The sequence below is a fragment of the Erinaceus europaeus genome, chromosome 3 (assembly GCF_950295315.1).
Source record: "Erinaceus europaeus chromosome 3, mEriEur2.1, whole genome shotgun sequence".
Lineage (NCBI taxonomy): Eukaryota > Metazoa > Chordata > Mammalia > Eulipotyphla > Erinaceidae > Erinaceus > Erinaceus europaeus.
Window position 1 is genome coordinate 2781111 of NC_080164.1, and position 8961 is coordinate 2790071.

Consider the following 8961-nt stretch of genomic DNA (forward strand, 5'->3'; position numbering starts at 1 on the left):
TGTTTTAGAAAAAGCCATAAAGCTTAGGTGGAAAAAAAAAAAGTGTAGAGTACAAAACTGCAACCAGGGCTGTGGTGATTCCATGGCATCTAGACCTTCCGTCTTTCAGGCAGAGTTGCAGCCAGAGTCAATGGAGGTATCACCTCAGTCAGTGTGGACACAAGTTCACTCTGGTGGTAGAGTGGGGGGTGGCCTGTGGTCCCCAGGGTCTCTTGGGTATTCCTGCATTGGAACAGGCCAAAGAATATCAAGAACCAGATGGCATGAAGTCTCCCGCCCCTTCCCCACTCTACCTCCAATCTTCAACCTCTGGGGTTTGGTACTTCCTAGGAGCTGTACTGGGTTTTGGTAGGGCCGCAGAGCTTGGTCTGATGGTGGTGATTTCTCCAGTCCTCATATACTGCAATCTCTCCTTTCACTGTGTGCTGTAGATAAGCCATTCAGGTGACCTTCTCTGATCTACCTTCTCCTGATCTACCTCTTGTAGCGATCTCACAAGTCAGTCGCTTAAAATATTTGGAGAGATCCACATATCCATTTCCATAAGAGATGACCTTAATCCCTTTGTCCAGCATATTTTCTCGAAGTTTCTTGAACTCATCTACATCTCCTCTCTGAACCAGGATGAAATGTTCTAAGTCAGATGTATGCTTGACAGCCTCCCAAAAAAGGGCTTGGAAAGTAGTGTCATCCACTGTCCCACCACAACCCAGGGACAGAACTGACTTGTTTTCATAGAGTTTCTGAATCTCTCAGAACTTCAGTGTTCCTGAGCACATTGTGATACGTCAGTGTTCCTGAGCACATTCAGGATATTCTGATACACAGCAGGATGAAGGACAGTGCCACTCGGATTAGTGTAGACCCTATGGATATGCAACACACTCAGCTTCCACTTCTCCTGAGCCCACTCGAAGACCTTTTTCTCATCAGTAAGGTCAAAGGATTCAAGCCGTTTTCCATGACCTGCTGTATGCAGTTCTAGAAGATTGTCAAAATTTGTAGTGAGTACCAGGGATCCATTTTCCATTACGTGGAGAATTGACTGAAGTAACTATTTTCCAGAATCTTCCATCTTTGACTCCAAATTATCAAATACTTCATATAAACAGTCATTGAAAAATGTGGATCAAACATAACTGGTACGAGGAAAGAGTTTCTGGGTGAGGCCATGGGCAACATGGACAAGGTTCTTGTCTTCATGAGGACATTTCTGAAACTTCTTGTTCTCCTCATCTTCTAGAAGATCAAAGACAGTGGCATCATCCAGTAATGCCTGAATTAAGCCCTTACAAGATCTTAGGGCTAGAACGTGAGGTACAACTTGAGCACTGGTGCCTGTTCCAATCAGGAGCACAGTTCCCAGGGCTCCTTTGTTTTTAAACTTGGAAGCAGCTTTCTGGGTTTTTTTGTTGGGAGGAGTCTATATCAGAGGCCTGGCACCCTGTAGAAGCCATTCAGGCTCTTGGCAGTGTCTTCATTACTCCAATTACCGTAAACCGCTGAGAAATCCTTCAAGGCCAAGAGAGTTCAGCAAAATGAAAGTCAGATACTTGGTAAAAGTGTGCAAACTATGGTAACTTCGTTGTCACTGCTTCCCCCTTTACAAATATTCTGAGAAGGCACTGCTGAGACTCCTCCAAAAGGCACCACTCCAGCTCTGAACATTTTTTTTTTAATTGTTGCTGTTGTTATTGATGTTGTCATTTTGGATAGGATGTTGTTGTTGTTGGATAGGATAGAAATACAGAAAATACAGAGAAATACAGACACCTGCAGACCTGCTTCACTGCCTGTAAAGCAACTTCCCTGCAGGTGGGGAGCCGGGGGCTTGAACCTAGATCCTAACTGGTCCTTGCGCTTTGTGCCACGTGCGCTTAACCCGCTGCCCTACCGCCCGACTCCCCCAACACTTTTTTTTTAAATCTTAGCTTATTTCACTGATAATTTTCTGTTTATTGTCTTAGCTAAATAATAGAAAATGCTTGATTACTTATTCTTATAAAGCTGCAATATTGTCTTTTTTCAAGAAAACAGGCCTATTAGTATATTACATTTTACAAAAGCTTAGATCTATCACCTCATTACCTGGGGAGTATGACTCCATAGATAATTTTTATTTTGCAATCTTTCTTCTATCCTATTTACTTCAAATATCTTTCTCCCTTTCTTATAGCTTGGTATATATTGCCAGAATTACTAGGCCATGAAATGTTCTTTACCTATAACTCAGATTCTGACATTTCCAAATCTTTCTTGTGAGAGATAACAAAAAAGAGGTACTTCATATCTCTACAGAATGAATAAGAAATGTGGCTTTAATTGTAACCTTTTGGATAATTAAAATGGAATTGGAGTGCAGATGGCAGAGGTAAATGTGTATATTTACTGTTGTAAGTATCCATGAAATATAAGTGCTATACTTATGATAGTGTTAGAATTCTTTACTTTAATATACACACATATAATAAATCATGTGTGCTGTGTAAGGCAATGAAGGTAGAAAATGATTTAATTGTTCACTGCCTTCTGCCATAATAATTTTAATTTGCAATTTCCATTCATTAGGATCAAGAAAATATATTTTTTTAATTCTTACTCAATTTGTTTTCATTTTCATCTTGAACAATAGAAATTATAGCTTTAAAGCACATACTCACAATTTCTGTACATTAAAAGCTGGGTAGGCTCAAATGCACAGAAGCACAATCTGAAGATGAGTGTGACATTTGTTAAATAGCACATGGAGCTCTGTGCACATATAAAGATCAATTATGCATATTAAACAGCAATCAGGTCACTAAATCTTGGATGACACATCAGTGTGAAACGATTCTAGTTGCTTTCTCAGTTTAAGAATGTCTGGGAATCTGAACATCAGCCTCCTGTGTGCTGTCTAAGCCAGTCAGTCTTCTAACTGATATTGACAATTATATTGGGAGATTTTTCTCTACAATGTGGCTTAATGGCCATAGACCAATACATAAACTCTATGAATTCAAAGTCCATATTATATAGGGTGATATATTGTTGGGAAATTGTGCAGATGTGGTTGAGTTAGGCAGGGCCCACAAACCACCCTATGCTAGTATGGCCAGTCCTTTTATCTACATACCAATCTTCTGCTTTGTCTTATAAATGACTACAGGTCTCCCCATCACATTATCCTCTCAGGGTATTGCAAATTCCCACCAGCTAACACCATAGCAATGGTAGCTAAGGAAGTTCCCAGCATGCCTTTTTCTTTTCTCCACCCCTTTCCCAGCCATCTCCATTCCTGACTTGCCACTTCTGGTTTTATCCCATAAAACCCACTTCTGTTCCTGGTTTTGTTGTCTTTTCTCTCCTGCATCCCCACCTGGAGAAGGGCTGGCGGGCAGAGAGGAGGCGGCCATTGCGATTTGGCGTCATGTTCACACCCAGCTCTGGGGCACTCCCGTGTGAATAAAGAATTGTATTACCATGCTGCCACAAGTTCATGGATCCTCTCTCCCACCCACAATGCTAGCCTGGCAATATATGATATACACAATCTTTCAGGCTTTTATGATTTTTCAAGTTGTCCTTTCATAGACAAAGGAGGGGACTGGAAGTATTGCACCAGGTTAATCATACATAACATGAAGTTCAAGGACTGCTGTAAGGATCCCAGTTCAAGCTCCCTGCTCCCCACCTGCAGGAGGGGAAGGGTGGCTTCACAAGTATTGACCCACTTCTGCAGATGTCTATCTTTCTCTCCTTTCTATCTTCTCTTCTTTCTCAATTTCTCTCTGTCCTATCCAACAAAAATAACAGCAATAACAAGGACATGAACAACGAAATTAGAAAAATGGTCACAGAAACGATGGGGTCATAGTGCAGGCACCAAGCTCCAGAGATAACCCTGTAGGCAATATAAAAAAAACAAAATAAATAAATAAATAAATAAATAAAATAGAGAAAGGAAATAATTATAAACAGAAATTAAGCATAAGAAAACATACAAGGGAGTCGGGTGGTAGCAAGGCTTAAGTGCACGTGGCGCAAAGCTCAAGGACCTGCATAAGAATCCCGGTTCGACCTCCGATTCCCCACCTGCAGGGGAGTCACTTCACAAGTGGTAAAGCAGGTCTGTAGGTGTTTTTCTCTCCACCTCTCTATTTTACCCTCCTCTCTCCATTTCTCTCTGTCCTATCCTACACTGACGACATCAATAACAACAAGAATAATAACCACAACTAGACTAAAACAACAAGGGCAACAAAAGGGAAAATAAATAAATTTAAAAAAGAAAACATGTAAAATCGAGGTGAGCAATGAAATTGTAAACATGGAAATTACAGAGCAAGACAAAGGTTATTTAAAACAGTTAATAAAAACTGATAAAATTCTGTTCTTGCAACCAGTAAAAAAAGAAGGAAAATGACAAAGATAGGAGAGACTAACTCTTTTTAAATTTTTTAATTAACTTTACTTATTTCTTGAATAAAGACATCTAGGTATCAAGAGGAATGGAGATATAGGGAGGGGGATGGGGAGAGGGAGAGGAGAGAAGAAGAAGAAGAAGAAGAAGAAGAAGGAGAAGGAGAAGGAGAAGGAGAAGGAGAAGGAGAAGGAGAAGGAGAAGGAGAAGGAGAAGGAGAAGAAGAAGAGAGACAAAGACCTGCAGCCTTAGTTCACCACTCTTTAAGCTTTCCACCTGCAAGTGGGGACCAGGGACTTGAACTTGGATCCTTGAGTGTTTTGAGTATTGTGCTCAACCACCACCCGGCCAAAGAAAGAAATTATCTGTATTTATAAAATGGATATTGAAAGTATAATGCATGAATCCATGAACAATTCCATGCTCGTTGATTTGATTTTTTTTTTTATTAAGAATCACTAGTTTTATGAAAGACATAAATTTCAAAATCTCCACATGATGCATTACAACCACTTTGTCAATGTCTGACAAGGTTATCATGGCAAAATAATTCCATTGTTGACTTATGTCAGTGCTTAAAAGACAATACAGATTCTTCATGATGTCAACAACAACAAAAAAAAAGATGAAGCAAAGTAAATAGTCTCTGTGTCATTTTACAAAGGCATTGTCCCCATAACAAAACTAAATGAGGTAGAAAAATACAAGAAAAAGGGCTTAGGTTGTGGCACGTGCTCATGTTACCAGGCACAAAGCCCTGGGCTCAGGACCCCAGTCCCCACCTGCAGGAGGGAAACTTCACTAGCAGTGAAGCAGTGTTACAGATTCTCTCTCTCTCTCTCTCTCTCTCTCTCGCTCTCTCTCTCTCGCTCTCCCTCTCGCTCTTTCTCTCTCGCTCTCTCTCACTCTCTCTCTCGCTCTCTCACCTCTCTTTTCCTCCATCCTTCTATATCACTCTTCCTTCTCAAATTCTCTGTGTCCTGTCAAAAAAAGTTTTATTTTTTTTAAGTGCAGAGGTATAGAAGAGTTACATGGCTGCCTTCAGAAGAAAACTGTTGTTGAAGTGCAGAATTTGGATGCTTGTGGCTCCCTGGTATGCTGAGTGAAAGTGTGACCTCTTAAAATCCTATTTGCAGAGGTCAGGCGGTAGCACAGTGGGTTAAGCACACATGGCACAAAGCACAAGGGCCAGCATAAGGATCCCTATTTGAGCCCCTGGCTCCCCACCTACAGGGGGGTATCTTCATAAGCGGTGAAGCAGCTCTGCAGGTGTCTGTCTTTCTCTTCCCATCCCTGTCTTCCCCTCCCTGTCTTCCCCTCCTCTCTCCATTTCTCTCTTTCCTATCCAACAACAACGACATCAGCAACAACAACAATACTAACTACAACAACAATGCCAACAAAAGTGAAAATACATAATTAAAAGCATAAATAAGTAAAATAAAATCCTATTTGCCCCAGCATTTCAACTCCTTTCTTTAGTCTTTGTCATCATTTTGATGTGTACAATCAAAGATTTTCTGGGGATTTACATATTGTTTTATTAAATACTTTCAGCAGATAAAGATAAATAGATAAAGGTACTTATTATCTGAAGCATCTTCTTTCATATATGTATTCAAATTAACGATCTATTTTTTGAATATATCACTTTGGTGAAATGAAAAGTTCTCTTTTCTCTTTGTTTTCTGGGCTATGTCCACTTAGGAAGAAATTGTACTTTTGGCAGGTTGGTGTTTTGTTTACCCACTTACATAAATTTTGCAAACTTTTATATTGTCACAGATTGTTTGTTCAGTTTGCTTATTTGTTTCTGACAGAGTACTGCCAAGATCCAGTTTATGATGGTGTCAGGAATTGAACCTGGGCCACTAGAGCTTTGGGCTTGAAAATCTTTTGCATAATTAATATGTTATCTCCCTGAATGCCATAGAGATTAGTAGTCTGTAAACCCATTTAACAAAAAAATACTTTTCCATTAGAATTTTTGCTTTTCTTATTAATATTAATAATGAAAATTCTTTACCATGGAATTTTTTTTTTTAGGGAAAGTAGATAAAATGCATTTTTCACTAATAAACAACACTATTTAAAATCAACAACCATTACGCAGAAAGACCTTCCTGCCTGAGGCAATAAAGTTTCCAGATTCAAACCCCAGGACCAGCAAAAGCCAGACTTTATCAGTGCTCTGGAAAAACAAACAAACTGACTAATAAATAAACAGAATCAAATTTATTCTGTCCTCTCTTCACCTTGCTAGATTTTTTTATGAGTCAGCATTATTTTGGGACTACTCTCCAAGAATAGATTGATTGCTTGTTGCTGTTTATTTTATTGTTTCATGTAATTTTTACAGGTTTTAGCTTCTTACTAGAGGACTTCATATCCACATGTCCTTACTAAGCAATATTTGGCATATAAGAGTGGTCTTCTATATATGTGAAATGGAACTGAACTTACAGCCTCTGAGGTCAACAGAAGGCTGGGTAGTCTCACAAGCATATGTGGCATATGTGGCCTTGTGACCCAAGTGTTCAGTGATTGGGACCCAATAGAACTCCAGGTGTCTCACTGTTGACTTGATCCCAACACGCCAGACTTTAGAAAAAACATATGAATCAATCATATATCCAGTCTCTCTTTTTGCTAATGAGGAAGCACTACTTGTAAATATAAGGTGATGCTGTCCAACCTCCCTTAATCAAAACTAATAGAAAAATAGCTGGAGATGAGGTAGCAATCTTTCCAGCTTTTTGTGTTTATTTTCTAATTATAGTTCCCCCCGTGTTCATCAGCAGGCTTTATCTAAATATTAGAAGATTATGCTAAATATTAGAAGATTATGCTAATTAATAAACAAGTGAAGACAGCAGAAGGGCTGAACAGATGATCAATTTATGCTGTTTATGGCTTAAAAATAAAAAAAAAGCTCAGACCATGAGGGGAAGAAAAATAACTTGGACAACTATTTGAGAACACACAGCTACAAATAAATATTCTTCCTTTTTATTATTATGAATTTCTACCCTTTCTACCCTGCTACAGGGAAAAAGACTTTTGAAATTTAATATTTCTTTAAAAGGAAAGAAAAGGAAGAATGAACTTTGCCATGACCAGCTCTGCGAAACAAGAACATTTCACGTTTTATTTTATTTCATCTTGTTTTAAGCTCGGCGGGTTAGAATTTGTTAGCTCATTGGATTGTAAAATATACCTCTGTAGAAAACTATTATTGAAGTGCTTTATCATCAGAGCATGAATGTTGGCATCCTGTAGGATTATCCTGCAAGTGATTTCATATGCGGTGCCCACTGGAGCTGTGTCTATTTGTTCTGCTGACAACTCAAAGAGTCTAAACTTTTAAAAGAATTCAGTTATGTCTAACAGCATTGCTGCACTACCCATAGCAGTGAAGAAGTTCACCGGCAAAGAACTGCTGTTGAATTCAACAATGTTTATGTTATGCTATGTCCAATTTATGTGATTGCTCTGTTCTTCTCAGGGTCTATCAGCAGACATGATGCAGATTTGACAAAACTCATAGTGTTCATTGTGTGAGATAATTTTTTTTTTTTTTTTGCTTTGTAGAAGTCTGCAAGGAAATTCAGATGTGTGTTTATCCAGTTGTTATCTGTGCCACCCAGAAATAAAATGTGTAGGTTGGACCATAGCTGACTTTCAGAGGCCTGTTTTTCAGGGACTTGTCAGGGATCTGATTATTAGAATTTGAACAAGAAGCATCCAGAAACAAGTCAAACAGTGAAAGTCTGGGAATCCCTGTGGGAGAAAGATGCAAGGACTGAGTTTGTGATAGTGTAAAAGTGGAAACGTTGAATTAATATCTAATCTTTAAGAAGAGATTGGTCCTTTCTGTTAACTGAAAGAAAAAGAGCTTTAGTAATGAGTATTAAGGTTAAAACTCAAAGAGAAAATTATGTTGCAACAAAGAAGTTGGGCTACCAGATAAAACTTCAGATTTTCTTGTGTAGCAATTTCTATTTTACTCTAAAATATCTGGATTCATCTATTCCATCCCAGATGAAAAACACTGTTTTCAAAGTCGGTCTCAGTTTTAATTGGTGCATCATACATGACGAGAAGAGAGGCTTATGGGTAGACTCAAGACTTGAGATCACCTTTCTCTGTTTCTAAACAACTTCCTGTATTGCAAATTCAGAAAATCCCAGTAAAGGGAAATCATGCCAGATGTGACCTTCAGACTTCTCAGAATTAATATCAATGCATGCATTGTTGGTATCTTCAGTCACAATTTCAAATGGGTACACTGGGGTAACAACTTTTTTTTTTTTTTTTAATATTTGGTATGATGCTTGGGACAGTGGTGCATTGATTCTGCAATGAAGGCAGCACAGTCGTCAAAGGGAATGGGCCCAGAGGCAATGACGCTGACATGGTGTTAGAATTGATGAACGTATGGCAAAATGTGTGGCCAGATAAAAGAAGGTATTTAGACTGGAAAAATACCTCCCTTAGACAGTGTTCTGCCCTGCCATGTGCTTAACCGAGGTTTGAGATTATCCCACCCCAACACTGAA

At 38.9% G+C, this 8961-nt stretch overlaps 1 pseudogene; it reads right to left on the reverse strand.

Moving 5' to 3' along the window:
* Positions 1-276: 276 nt before the first annotated feature.
* LOC103110861 (protein FAM118B-like) lies at positions 277-3411 on the reverse strand (annotated as a pseudogene).
* Between the last annotated feature and the right edge of the window lie 5550 nt (positions 3412-8961).